At 39.1% G+C, this 14,985-nt stretch overlaps 1 long non-coding RNA gene across 1 annotated transcript; it reads left to right on the top strand.

The window, feature by feature from the left end:
* Positions 1–8,705: 8,705 nt before the first annotated feature.
* LOC122698870 lies at positions 8,706–12,880 on the top strand. The gene is made up of 4 exons (XR_006342447.1): positions 8,706–8,830; positions 12,034–12,043; positions 12,692–12,696; positions 12,868–12,880. It is a non-coding gene; the product is annotated as an uncharacterized LOC122698870 (long non-coding RNA).
* Positions 12,881–14,985: the final 2,105 nt, after the last annotated feature.

Raw genomic sequence — 14,985 nt, 5'->3', positions numbered from 1 at the left:
ACTATCTTCACCCTTTTATTCACAGTAAGTGATTTCTGCCTTATGTATCTTGACTATATGATCATAAATTATAGCTTTTATAGGGTATTTTTCTCTATAGTTGAGTCAACTTTCTATTTTATGCTTCAAACATTTTTGCTCAAAGTTCTGCATTTTAGAATGCTGTATAGCAAAATGTATCATCACATTCAAATTACTAAATTGCTTAAAAAGGATAATTTCCCTAGAAGCATTTAGTGTGTTATACAGCACATTGCTTGTTGCTTACAGTTAATTCTTTTGTTATTCAATGGGAATTATTTGCTATTAGATTAAACAGGGTTACTATGGAATTTTATATGGCTTCCTGTTTTTTAACATATTATTTATTACAAGATGATAAATGCAACAAAATACCCTCACAAGTTCTTTAGTAGTGAAAAATGATAAATTATTGTCACTTGAATCAAAGGATAATAATGCAACATAAACACAATCTTCTTCTCTCTAATGACTCTCTGTCAACATAATTCAGTATGATGGAAAATAGTATAACTAAATCACAATTAATTTGGTTAAATTTCATGGCTACTGTTTCTTTTATAAAATGCTGTCATCTTAAAATAATGAACATTTGCTCATTTCCTTTCTTTGCCTAAAATAGTATTTAGCCATTGGTATTTTTGATCCTAAAACATAAAATCACTGAACAGAAAAAAGATAGGATTTGAGAATGCCTTAAATTTCTATCCTTTTAGAATTTATTGATTGTGCTCCCCTCCCTCAAGGAAAAAAAAGTAAAAGTAAAATAAAAGTAGAAAAAATTGTAGCCAGTTAAAGAAGAACAAAGAATAATAGATCAAAGACTTAATTATTAAAACTGTGATCCTTTTTCACATTTGAAATAAACTACAAGCAGTGTTAATTTGAGAGTTTTTCAAAGTTACAACCAATCATTGCCATTCTTAATACTGAGTAATTACAGCTTTATTTCTCATAACCACTGGAAATTTCTTTCACTAGAAATAACAATTGGATTCTTTTCAGCTAATAAAAACCCTGGGCAGTAGTACAGGAAAATCAAGCTTTAAGCTTTAAGAGGCTATAGACAAGGCATTTCTGCCATACGAACCCCTGAGATTACATGTTTCTGTTAGCTAGATTTCCACATTCTTTTGCCACACTTAAACTTCTCCCTGGACCTTTAAATGCTTCATGCAACCAAAATTTCAAGTTCTTACTTACCATTAAATTCTTAATACAAAAACATTCTTTAAACTATGCACAAGTCATGGTGGTCAGCAGGACACATCTAGAGCCCAGATGCCTGGATTCAGCATGTTCGGTCCTGCCACTGACGGGGCAGGTTGTTAGCATTCTGTGCCTCAGTTTCCTCATTCCTCTTAGTAATGGTACTGTTCTCCTAAGTTATGTACGTTTGCTTAGTCGTGTCTTTGTCTGACTCTGCAGCCCCATGGATTGTAGACCGCCAGGCTCCTCTGTTCATGGAATTTTCCAGGCAAGAACACTGGATTGCCATTTCCTTCGGATCTTCCTGACCCAGAGATCAAATCTGCATCTCTCACACCTCCTGAATTAGCAGGTGGATTCTTTAACACTAGTGCCACATGGGAAGAATGTGCTTGTGTATGTAGGGGTTATTAAATGGGTTAATACACATGAAGGTCTTGGAGGAGTACCTGGCACGTCACAAGCCTCATAGAGCATCCTTTATTTTTAAACTGAAGTATAGTTAATTCATAATGTTTCAGCTGTATGACAAAGCGATTCAGTTATGCATAAATAAATATACATATATATCTGTAATCTTTTACAAAGTCTTTTCTGTTATAGACTATTAGAATATATTAAATATAACAGTTCCATGTGCTATACAGTTCAGTTCAGTTCAGTTCAGTAGCTCAGTCGTGTCCAACTCTTTGTGACCCCATGAACCTCAGCACGCCAGGCCTCCCTGTCCATCACCAACTCCTGGAGTTTAGTCAAACCCATGTCCATCAAGTAGGTGATGCCATCCAACCATCTCATCCTCTGTTGTCCCCTTCTCCTCCTGCCCCCAATCCCTCCCAGCATCAGGGTCTTTTCCAATGAGTCAACTAGGCCCTTGTTTATTTTATATATAGAAGCATTCATTTTTTATTAAATACACTTATTGTAATAAATTTCATGTCACTATTTTATAACTCTTTTAATTAACTCTTCCTAGTACTCACTGTAAAAAAAACTCTATTTCTTCTATCTTCCAAAAATTGCATTTTTCTATGCCTTGCTGTAACCAAAGCCTATCTTTTCCTAGCTAACACAGCTTTCAAATCAAGTCACGGGCTGCTGTTGTTGCTGTTGTTTAGTCACTAAGTCTTGTATAAAATTTTGTGACTCCAGAGACTGAAGGATGTCAGGCTTCCCTGTCCTTCACTATCTCCTGGAGCTTGCTCAAACCTCAACCTCATGTCAATTGAGTCAGTAATGCCATCCAACCATTTCATCCTTTGTTGTCCCCTTCTCCTCCTGCCCTCAATTTTCCCCAGCATCAGGGTCTTTTCCAAAGAGTCAGCTCTTTGCATCATGTGGTCAAATTACTGGAGCTTCAGCTTCAGCATCAGACCTTCAGAAGAATATTTAAGGTTGATTTCCTTTGGATTGATTGTACTGATTGCTGTTCAAGGAACTCTGAAGAGTCTTCTCCAGCACCACCATTCAAAAGCAATTCTTTGGCATTCAGCCTTCTTTATGGTCAAACTCTCACATCTATACATGACTACTGGAAAAACCATAGCTTTGACTATACAGACTTTTGTTGGCAAAGTAATGTCTCTACTTTTTAATATGCTATCTAGGTCTGTCATAGCTTTTCTTTCAATGAGCAGATTAGTTCAGTTCAGTTGCTCAGTTGTGTCCAACTCTTTGCGACCCCATGGGCTGCAGCATGCCATGCCTCCCTGTCCATCACCAACTCCCGGAGTTCACCCAAACCCACGTCCATTGAGTTGGTGATGCCACCCAACCATCTCATCCTCCATCATCCCCTTCTCCTCCTGCCTTCAATTTTTCCCAGCATCAGGGTCTTTTCCAGTGAGTCAGCTCTTTGCATCAGGTGGCCAAAGTATTGGAGTTTCAGTTTCAGCATCAGTCCTTCCAGTGAACACCCAGGACTGATCTCCTTTAGGATGGACTGGTTGGATCTCCTTGCAGTGCAAGGGACTCTCAAGAGTCTTCTCCAACACCACAGTTTAAAAGCATCAATTTTTCAGCACTCAGCTTTCTTCACAATCCAACTCTCACATCCATAGATGACCACTGGAAAAACCATAGCCTTGACTAGACAGACCTTTGTTGGCAAAGTAATGTCTCTGCTTTTTAATAGGCTGTTTAGATTGGTCATAACTTTCCTTCCAAGGAGTAAGTGTCTTTTAATTCATGGCTGCAGTCACCATCTGCAGTGAATTTGGAGTCCCCAAAAATAAAGTCAGCCACTGTTTCCACTGTTTCCCCATCTGTTTGCCATGCATTGATGGGACCGGATGCCATGATCTTAGTTTTCTGAATGTTGAAGTTTAAGCCAACATGTTCACTCTCCTCTTTCACTTTCATCAAGAGGCTCTTTAGTTCTTCTTCACTTTCTGCCATAAAGGTGGTGTCATCTGCATATCTGAGGTTATTGATATTTTTCCCAGCAATCTGGCTGCAGTCACCATCCACAGGAACTTTGGAGCCCCCAAAAATGAAATCTCCCACTGTTTCCACTTTCCCCCCATCTATTTGTCATGAAGTATGGTGATCACAGCCATGAAATTAAAAGACGCTTACTCCTTGGAAGGAAAGTTATGACCAACCTAGACAGCATATTAAAAAGCAGAGACATTACTTTGTCAACAAAGGTCCATCTAGTCAAGGCTATGGTTTTTCCAGTGGTCATGTATGGATGTGAGAGTTAGACTATAAAGAAAGCTGAGCACTGAAGAATTGGTGCTTTTGAACTGTGGTGTTGGAGAAGACTCTTGCGAGTCCCTTGGACTGCAAGGAGATCCATCCAGTCCATCCTAAAGGAGATCAGTCCTCGGTGTTCACTGGAAGGACTGATGTTGAAGCTGAAGCTCCAATACTTTGGCCACCTGATGCAAAGAGCTGACTCACTGGAAAAGACCCTGATGCTGGGAAAGATTGAGGGCAGGAGGAGAAGGGAACGACAGAGGATGAGGTGGTTGGATGGCATCAGTGACTCAATGGACATGGGTTTGAGTGGACTCAGGGAGTTGGTGATGGACAGGGATGTCTGGTGTGCTGCAGTTCATGGAGTCTCAAAGAGTCGGACATGACTGAGCGACTAAACTGAACTGAATGTGGCTGGATGCCGTGATCTTAGTTTTTTGAATGTTGAGTTTTAAGCCAGCCTTTAACTTTTCTCTTTTACCCTCATCAAGAGGCTCTTTAGTTCCTCCACCATTTGAGTGGTATCATCTGCAAACATGAGGTTGAAATTTCTCCTGGCAACCTGAATTCCATCTTGTGCTTCCTCCAGTCTGGCGTTTTGCATGATGCACTGTACATACAAGTTAAATAAGTAGGATGACAACACATAGCCTTATCAGACTCCTTTCCAAATTTTGAACCAATCATTTGTTCCCTGTCTGGTTCTAACTGTTTCTTCTTGACCCACATACAGTTTTCTCAGAAGGCAGGTAAGGTGGTCCAGTATTCCCATCTCTTTAATAACATTCCAAAGTTGTGATCCACACAGTCTAAAGCTTTTGAGTAGTCAATAAAGCAGAAGTATATGTTTTTCTGTAATTCCCTCGCATAAGCTTAAATGCATGCATGCGTGCTCAGTTGTGTTCAACTCTTTGCAATCCCATGGACTGTAATCCACCAGGCTCCTCTGTCCAAGGAATTCTTCAGGCAAGATACTGGAACCAGTTGCTACTTCCTTACCCTTGGAATCTTGTCGATCAAGGGACCTAACCAGAGTCTCTTGTGTCTCCAGCATTGGCAGAGGGATTCCTTACCACTGCACCACCTTGGAAGTCCATAGTCTTAAATAGAGGAAAGTTAGATCAAGGAATTTATATTAGTTTCCTCTTGCTGTTATCATAAATTGTCACAAACTAACTGATTTAAAATAACACAAATACATTATCTTGCAATTCTATTAGAAGTCTGGCACAGTTCTCATTGGGTTAGAATCAAGGCAACAGTGGGTTGCATTCCTTTCTGAAGGCTCTAGATAAGATATATTCTCTTGCCTTTACTAGTTTCTAGAGGTTAGCTACATTCTTTGACTCAAAGCCTCTTCCTCAATCTTCGAAGTCAGCAGCATCAAGCCAAGTCCTTTTCATACTGCCTTTTTTATTTTTCTCTGATTCTCTCTCTTCTGCCTCCATTTCCACTTTTAAAAACCCTTGCAATTACGTTCAGCCTTCCTGGATAATCCAGGAAAATCTGTTTAAAGTTAATCTGATAAGCAATTGTATATCCATCTTTTCTTAATTCCCTTCCCACATAATATAACATATTCACATGTTGCAGGAATTAGGAGGTGGATGTCTTTGGGGGCACTTATTCTGCCTGCCACAAAAGTTAAGGATTTATCCACAAGATGTGGAATATGATGACTATCTTGGAGAGAGTTGCTTGGGAGAATGCTAGGGGTGGAAGTAATAGTTCAGTAAATGCAGAATGAAGTGGGAGGTGAGAAATAGAGTGACCTTGGAAAACTCTGAGAGGCTTGGTTGTGAGTAAGTAAGAGGAAGCAGAGTGTGGCTGTGCGTGGTTTGGAATCTAGGAAGTGTTATTTTGTGGGAAATTGAGAAACTGTCTTAATAACCCATGTGAAGTATCCGATTGAAGGAGGTTGTCTATTACAACAGAGAGAAGTAATACTCATTAGCTTAAGGTTTCTGAGAGAACAGGTAGGGGAAAAATATTAAGCCTGCATTTGCCCCTATTATAAACAGAAGAAATGAAGGTAGACATGTAGACAGATTTATATTGATGTGTTATTAGAAGAAATCTGAAAGGTTCACATTTTATGTCCTCTTTTCCCACATTGAATGCCAACATGCAAAGGAAAATTGAATTAGCAAACTAGGAACATAATCATTAAAAATGAAACATAGCATATAGCAATCATATTTCCCCAGTGCACGAAAATTCCTGCCAGCTAAGTGAAAACTCCTAGCTCACACTGCACATAAATGAGGTAACTTCCTAGTGTTGCCAGGTTTTATGCTCCATCAAGGTTGATGGTGTACTTTAAGCTATTTGGGAAACATAAACCATTTCCCACTCGTGCTATCATCTTAAAACACTTTGGATTTTTGACTGAATAACTGACTAGGCAGCAATTTGTTTGGAGAATGACGGAGCCAAGTGATTTCTAATGGAGTCTCAGAAGATTCTGAGAAAAAGAGAATGTGCTATTAACGGAAACAAACATGGATGTGGAATGTATCAATGCTTATTTTCACATCTCGGGCACAATTCATTACTAAACTAAGGGTCAAAAGGCCCATTAAGATCCAGAGTCTAAGGCAGCCAATGAATATGTTCTTTTATATTCAGGAAGCCAGAGGTACCAAGAACTAGGTGCTAATCTTTTCCTGCTTTATAAATAGGATGGATATTCTACGTGTACCAATTAGAGGAGATACAGCTCAGCAAGATACTCTGGTCAGGGTTGCAAGATAAAACACAGAACTCCCAGTTAAAACTGAACTTTAGATAAAGAGCAAACAATTTTTTAAGCATAAGTCTGCACTAGATATTGCATCAAAAACTTTTACATTATTTTTTGTTTTGTTTTTCATCTGAAATTCAAATTCAGATTTAGCTGGTTAACTGCATGTCCTCTTTTATTTGCTAATTCTGGCAACCATAACCATACTGAAAATCCAGATAGTGTCTATTTGCCAAGTGTAAAACTGGATTCATAAGCTGAAAAAATGTTCAAACCACTTTCAGACTTGAGAATTCTGAGCATACCATCTGAAATCCAAAATACTAGTGTTTCTGGAATATTTCACTGGTTCATAACAAATTGTAGGTTTGCAATTTAAATAGGAATAAAATAGCTATTCTGGGAAAGCACTTGTGGTTGCTACATGTTTTGGGGCCATGAATTTCCTTGAAGTCTTCCCTGATAAATCTTTTCAGGACTAATTATCTATTATTTTTTGTTTTGTTTCACTATAATGCATAATTTTGTGTGTTCATCAGTCCATCAATGAATTGGCCAAATAAAAGCGAATTTGTGCTGTGCTTAGTTGCTTAGTCATGTCCAGCTCTTTGTGACCCTGTGGACTGTAGCCCGCCATCCTCTTCTGTCCATGGGGATTCTCCAGGTAAGAATATTAGAGTGGGTTGCCACGCCCTCTTCCAGGGGATCTTCCCAACCCGGGGTTCAAACCCAGGTCTCCCCCCTTGCCGACAGATTCTTTACCATCTGAGCTATCAGGGAAACCCAAAAGTGGATTTAAGTAAACATAATCTTTATAGAATAGGCTACTTTTCCAGACCTATTTATAAATCAGCAGTAACAGAACAGATGACACTAAGAATTATCATCCATTTGGATAACATTTCCTTGAAATCTACCTCATGAGTACTTACTCATTTACATCGTTCATGAATATGACTGAATGACTACACTGAAAGAAGTGAAGATAAAATGGTGAAGAAGATATACAAGAATTTGCACAGCAGAGGCTATAACCTATAATATTAGAGAGAGACCAACATTAGGAAAGTGTCCATGGAAAAAGGCAATGCAGAGGAAGAAGATACATTGACGTCACAGAGGCCACCATGACAGTCACTTTAAGGGGGTCTGGATTTGTTGATCAGGGACACTGGTCTGAGGGCATGGGCTCTAAACTTTGGGATTCTGAGTTTTCTATTGTAGAGGCCATCAGGCAATTGCTTGGTGAGGTTAAAATACAGCGAGGAGGTCAGTGTGGCTGGAGCAGAGTGGGGAGTGTGATTAAAGACAAGTGAGAGAAGTTGGCTGGTGAGATCATGCAGGGTTCTGTAAGCCAGAGCAAGGAATTCAGTGTTATTGGTACTATTCTTTCATTGCTGAAAAGACTTCAGGAAACTTTAAGCAAGAGAATAGCATGGTAAGTGCTGAATTGTAAGAAAACAGAGTGAAAATCTTGAGCTATTTTCAAAGATAAATGATCACTTACTTAGTAAGTACTGTGTCAAAATAAAATATTTCTCTATGCCCATAAGGTAAAATATCGAAATTGCTAAAAACAATGTCAGTGCATGTAGCTAAGAGGAAAAGGTGCAAAAAATGACAACAATGACCTCTTTTACCATGATAAATGTAAATGAAGCAAAGTTTCTTATTAAAAATAAAAAAGCTCTCATATTAGCTAAGACCAAAGAAATCCAATAAAATGACTACAGGTTTGTTGACTCATAAATAGATGTACATAGATGTTGCTATTGAACTGTTTAAAAACAAATATCCATTTTAATCTATTCTTTAAATAAATTAAATATGTATTAAGCTCTAATGTTTTGAATTTTAACATAAAAATACTTACCAATTTTCAGACATGCTGTAATAATTAAAATGCTAATTACCAGGTGTTAACAATGTTAGCTAGACTTATTGAATATCTTTGCAATGTACACAAGAATCAAATCATTATGTTGCATACCTAAAACTAATAAACAAAAGGTATTCGGAGTTTTAAATTGACATATACACACTACTGTATTTAAAATAGATAACCAATAAAGACCTATTGTATAGCACAGGGAACTCTGCTCAATATTCTGTAATAACTTAAATGGGAGAATAATTTGAAGAAGAATAGATACATACGTAATGTGTGGGGCTTCCCTGGTAGCTCAGATTGTAAGGAATCTGCTTGCAGTGTGGGAGATCTGGGTTCCATCCCTGGGTTAGGAAGATCCCATGGAGAAGGGAATGGCAACCCACTCCAATATTCTTGCCTGGAAAATTCCATGGACAGAAGAGCCTGGCAGGCTACAGTTCATAGGGTCGCAGAGAGTTGAGCATGACTGAGTGACACACACACACACCTATACAGGTATAATTGAATCACTTTACCATACACCTGAAACTAATGCTGTTAATCCACTATACATCGATATAAAATAAAAAATAAAAAACAAGGTTTCTCGTACTTGAAGCAAATAAACATTTTTTGTAACTATCTTTGACTATTCAATTCTTGGACTGATATCTAATAAACAGCATTTCATTACTAAAAGAGGAATATTTTAGATTGATAATGAGGAAAAGAAATTAGAAATTTGTAGTGAAAAGTCTATATATAACTCAGATGGTTGCACAGAATTGAAATCCTAAAATATACCTGAGTCTGCCAGGATACTGAAAGCTAATTATCACGGTGAAAGGAGCTGACCTAAATAGAAGTGACTTCAACATCCCTCCTTCCACCTCCAAGGTGCTACATTTTCAGAGGTGTGTGTGAGTATGTGTGTGTGTGTGTGCGTGTGTGTGTGTGTGTGTGTGTGCGTGTACGTGTGTGCGTGCCTAAGTGGTGCCTGGTGATGGGGAATGCTGTATTAAAATTACAAAGGGGTGGTTATTCCAAGTCTTACATTCTTCTGTAGTGGAATAATTCCCTTAGTGAGATAATCGTTTTATAATTTGCTACTGATTGCACTTAGAAAGCATTTCATAAATGACAAATGAGAGATCCCTAGAGAGGGCTTGCAATTCTAATTAATGTATGTGACAAAACTTAGTGTGATTTAAGAAATAAATGACTTGAGGTTTAGAGGAAGATTTTTATGGGGACACAGCACACCCACCTATCAGTGTTTTTATAGGCCGTCCCCTAGAGGACATCTGTGGTATGAGTTTGGAGTTCCATTTTATCATTAAGAAAAAATATATGCAGATTAAGTGGAAGCTTATTATAACAGACATTCTACACTTGGAATTTCTGTCTAAATTTTATAAATTGAACTAATAAGTGATTGCCTGTCCATTAGAATGATTCTGGGCTCCCCAGTTTGGCTCAGCAGTCAAGAATCCACCTACAATGTAGGAGATGCAGGAGACTTGGGTTCAACCCCTGTGTCAGGGAAATCCCCTTGAGGAGGCGTCGACTAAAACATACAGTCACAATCTGAAAGTAGAGAGTTATTTTATTTGGTGTGAATGTTTAGGACTCTGAGCCGCGAGAGACACCACCTCAGTAGCTCTGAGAAAACTGCTCCAAGGAGGCAGGAGAGAGAGTCAGGCTATATACAAGTTTGCAACAAAGGGAGCAGGCAGTCTGAATATCAAAGTTAAGGAATTTAGCATTCTATGTATGTGTGTGTGTGTGTGTGTTGCTCAGTCATCTCTGACTCTTTACGACCCCGTGGACTGTAGCCCGCCAGGATCCTCCATCCGTGGGATTTTGCAGGCAAGAATACTGGAGTGGGTTGCCATTTCCTTCTCCAGGGGATTTTCCTGCCCTAGGGATGGAACCTGGGTCTCCCACTTTGCATACAGACTCTTTACCACCTGAGCCACTAGGGAAGACTGATCTTTCCTATTCTATGTATGGGAAGATGCAAGCCTCTAGGCTCAGTGAATTCAGTCTTTTCATATGCCCCTCGGCTGTGTAGGGCAAATCCTGTTTTCTTGTTTTCATTAAGGGGTGGCAGATGGCTGCTTCTTGCATTTCCCCAGCTCCTCAGCAATCGCCATGAGGGGTGGCAGGATCCTCTGGATCTCAGTTTTGGGAGCCGTTGTTCCCATTTAGAGGCCAGAAATCACTGATGGCTGTGACATTTCTTGTTTATTGATATGGCAGGAGATATTTTCATTTCACAGAGGACATGGCAACCCACTCCAGTATACTTGCCTGGAGAATGCCATCAATGGATGAGCCTGGTGGGTCATAGTCCACAGGGTGCAAAAAGCTGGACACAACTGAAGCAACTGAGCATGCAAGCAGAAGATTGACTTTTAAATAAAATACTGATCATCTGATGCTAACTTACCAGTCCTTAGGGCTTCCCTGGTGGCTCAGAGGGTAAAGCATCTGCCTGCAATGCGGGAGACCTGGGTTCAGTCCCTGGGTCAGGAAGATCCCCTGGAGAAGGAAATGGCAACCCACTCCAGTACTCTTGCCTGGAAAATCCAATGGACGGAGAAGCCTGGTAGGCTATAGTCCATGGGGTTGCAAAGAGTCTGACACGACTGAGCGACTTCACTTTCACTTTACCATTCCCAATAATTTTAATGAACCCCTAGCCTGAAATAAGCTGCATTTCAAAATGAGAGCTCATTTCTTTTGTGCCACATGAATGGCAGTTAATAGTCCTTCAAGCTTTTCAGTGGAAACAATTGTCAAAATAACTCCAACAATATTCACTCCTTCTCAATATTGGCTTCAGTGGAATATAAACAACTACAAATTTTGTTGAGTTCTTGATCATCTGGAAAACTAAGGCAAAGCACAAAGATATGTTAGTTCTGGAACAAGAGACAATTTATCTCATGAACAAAAAGCAGCCTGTGGTCAGAGGACAAATCTTTGACAGTTACAATCATGCCTAAAAGGCCACCATAATTACAGTGTTAATGTTCCTCAATCAGATCACATCAGTGCTCAGGAAACCAGGTTGCTTGTGAGATTCTGATGATTTTCTTTCTTATCAACTGTGAATCTTGTCTTTCCTCTCTGCAATTAAGGCCTTTGATATGCATGGCAGTCAGCAGCATCGAGATAATGAAACAAATCAGGCCAAATATACTGCTGTTAAAGTTAGAAATGGGCTTCCCTTATGGCTCAGACTACAAAGAATCCTCCTGTAATGCAGGAAACCTGGGTTGGGAAGATCCTCTGGAGAAGGGAACGGCTAGCCACTCCAGTATTCTGGCCTGGAGAATTTCACGGACAGAGGAGCCTGGTGGGCTACAGTCCACAGGGTCACAAAGAGTCGGACATGACTGAGTAATTTCCACTTTTACTTCACTTTCTTTAAAGTTAGAAAAGCTACAACAAATGCTGATCTTTTGCCTCAACTTGTGTATAGATATGAACAAGTCACTCTAGAAATACTCCTATTTAGAAGACATTAGCAAGGTGAAGATTTGTTGTTCAGTCACTCAGTCATGTCCAACTCTTTGCAACCCCATGGACTGCAGCACACCAGACTTCCCTGTCCTTTGCTATCTCCCAGAGTTTGCTCAAACTCATGTCCATTAAGTCAGTGATGTCATCAAAATATCTCAGCCTCTGCCTCCCCATTCTCCTCTTGCCCTCAATCTTTCCCAGCATCAGGGTCTTTTCCAATGAGTCGACTCTTTGGATCAGGTGGCCAAAATATCAGAACTTCAGCTTTATCATCAGTCCTTCCAACGAATCAGTTCAGTTCAGTTCAGTTGCTCAGTCCTGTCCATTCCAATGAATATTCAGTGTTGATTTCCTTTAGAATTGACTGGCTTGATCTCCTTGCTGTCCAAGGGACTCTCAAGAGTCTTCTTCAGCATCACAGTTAGAAAGTATCAATTCTTTGGCACTCAGCCTTCTTTATGGTCCAACTTTCACATTTGTACATAAGTACTGAAGACCATAGTTTGACCTTAAGGACATTTGTTGGCAAAGTAACCTCTCTGCTTTTTAATACACTGTCTAGGTTTGTCATGGCTTTTCTTCCAAGGAGCAAGTGTCTTTTAATTTTGTGGCTGCAGTCACTGTCTGCAGTGATTTTGGAGCCCAAGAAAATAAAGTCTCTCACTATTTCCATTGTTTCCCATCTATTTTTCATAAAGTGATGGGACCAGATGACATGAACTTCATTTTTTGGATGTTGAGTTTTAAGCCAACTTTTTCACTCCTCTTTAACCTTCATCAAGAGGTTCTTTAGTTCCTGTTCACTTTCTGCCATTAGGGTGTTGTCATCTGCATATCTGAGGTTATTGGTATTTTTCCTGACAATCTTGATTCCAGCTTGTGCTTCATCCAGCTTGTGATTCATCATTCATTTTGCCATTTCTCATGATGTACTCTGCATAGAAGTTAAATAAGTGAGTGACAATATGCAGCCTTGATGTACTCCTTTCCCAATTTGGAACCAGTCTGTTGTTCCATGTCCAGTTCTAACTGTTGCTTCTTGACCTGCAAATAGTTTCTCAGGAGGCAGGTAAGGTGGTCTGGTATTCTTATCTCTTGAAGAATTTTCCAGTTTGATGTGATCCACACAGTCAAAGATGTTAGCATAGTCAATGAAGCAGATGTAGATTTTTTTTTTTTGGAATTCCTTTGCTTTCTGTATAACCTAATGGATGTTAGCAATTTGATCTCTGGTTCCTCTGCCTTTTCTAAATCCAGCTTTTACATCTAGTAATTCTTGTTTCACATACCATTGAAACATAGCTTGAAATTTTGAACATTATCTTTCTAGAATGTGAAATGAGATAAATTGTGCAGTAGTTTGAATGTTTTTGGCATTGCCCTTCTCTGGTACTGAAATGAAAAGTGATCTTTTCTAGTCCTGTGGCCACTGCTGAGTTTTCCAACTTTGCTGGCATAATCAGCAGTTTCAGAGCATCATCTTCTGGGATTTTAAATAGCTCAGTTGGAATTCTATCACCTCCACTAGTTTTGTTCATAGTAATGCTTCCTAAGGGCTCACTTGACTTTGCACTCCAGAATGTCTGTTTTTAGGTGAGTGATCACACCATCATGGTTATCTGATCACTACAGATCACTAATATCTGTACAGTTTTCTATACATTCTTGCCACCTTTACTTAATATCTTCTGCTTCTATTTCTGTCCTTTACTGTGCCCATCTTTGCATAAAATATTATCTTGCTATCTCTGATTCTCTTAATGAGATCTCTAGTCTTTCCTATTCTATTGTTTTCCTCTTTTTTTTTTCTGCATTGCTCACTTAAGAAGGCTTTCTTATCTCATCTTGCTATTCTTTGAACTCTGCATTCAGATGGGTATATCTTTCCTTTTCTCCTTTGTCTTTCACTTCTCTCCTTTTCTAAGCTCTTTGTAACACCTCTTGTAACAGCCCTTATCAATTTCATTTATAGATTTCAGTTTTACATATATGCCCTTGTTCACTGTTCTGACTGAATACATGCTTTCCAACTACTCTAAGACAGAATGTGAGATTTGTACCTGTAGAAATGAGTGCTTTCTCATTAGAGGGTCTTAAGGCAAATATTGTGAGTAAAATAGATGAACTTCAATGCATGAAACTTGTGATGTCTATATAATCATTTTGGAAGTTTTGCAAATTTCTTTCTAGTACATCAACTGTGTTCTGAATAAGTGCAGTTTTCAGAGACTGAGTTTCATAACCCAGTTCTAGTGAGTGTAGTGCAGTTGAGAGGCCAAAACAAAGGCTTCAGTTCTCATATATGTGGGCTGGATTTCATGTAATCAAAAGCCTAGACCCCCTGTCACCGAGTAGCCCCAGTGCTGGCTTATTGCATATGAAATGAGATTGTTACCTTTGTAGATGGCTTTTTAAATAATGGTTTATTATATGATTTTTCATTACTATGTTACTGGTCTATCTCTTTCAGCTACATATAAGCTTCTTGAGGTCAGTGGTGATGCCATTTACATCTCTGTGCCCCAGAAATCAGCAGGAGTCCCAGAATCCAGAAAATGACAAATGAATGTTTATTCTATTAAACAAGGGATGAGGTATCTGTCTAATAAATGATATTGGCTATGGGAGTAAGGATGGTACAGTATGAACCACTGGAAAATTCACCACAATATAACCTTTGCATAAAACAGACACAAACACATTTTCTTATGTAATTTTGCTATTTCAGTTTTGGACCATTTTAACAGTCAGCCATCATCATATTAACACTGTAAAAACTCCCACAAAACTCATGTCACTCTACAGTAAGAATTTATTTCTCACTCAGGCATCTGTGTGTCACTGGAGATTTGGCTGATCCAGGTTGGGTTCAGATGGGTTTAGTTTTTCCTCCACAAGTCTGTCATCTTTC

This window comes from Cervus elaphus, chromosome 8 (assembly GCF_910594005.1).
Source record: "Cervus elaphus chromosome 8, mCerEla1.1, whole genome shotgun sequence".
Taxonomy (NCBI): domain Eukaryota; kingdom Metazoa; phylum Chordata; class Mammalia; order Artiodactyla; family Cervidae; genus Cervus; species Cervus elaphus.
Note: the sequence above shows the minus strand (reverse complement) of the source record. Positions and strands in the feature narration are given on the sequence as shown.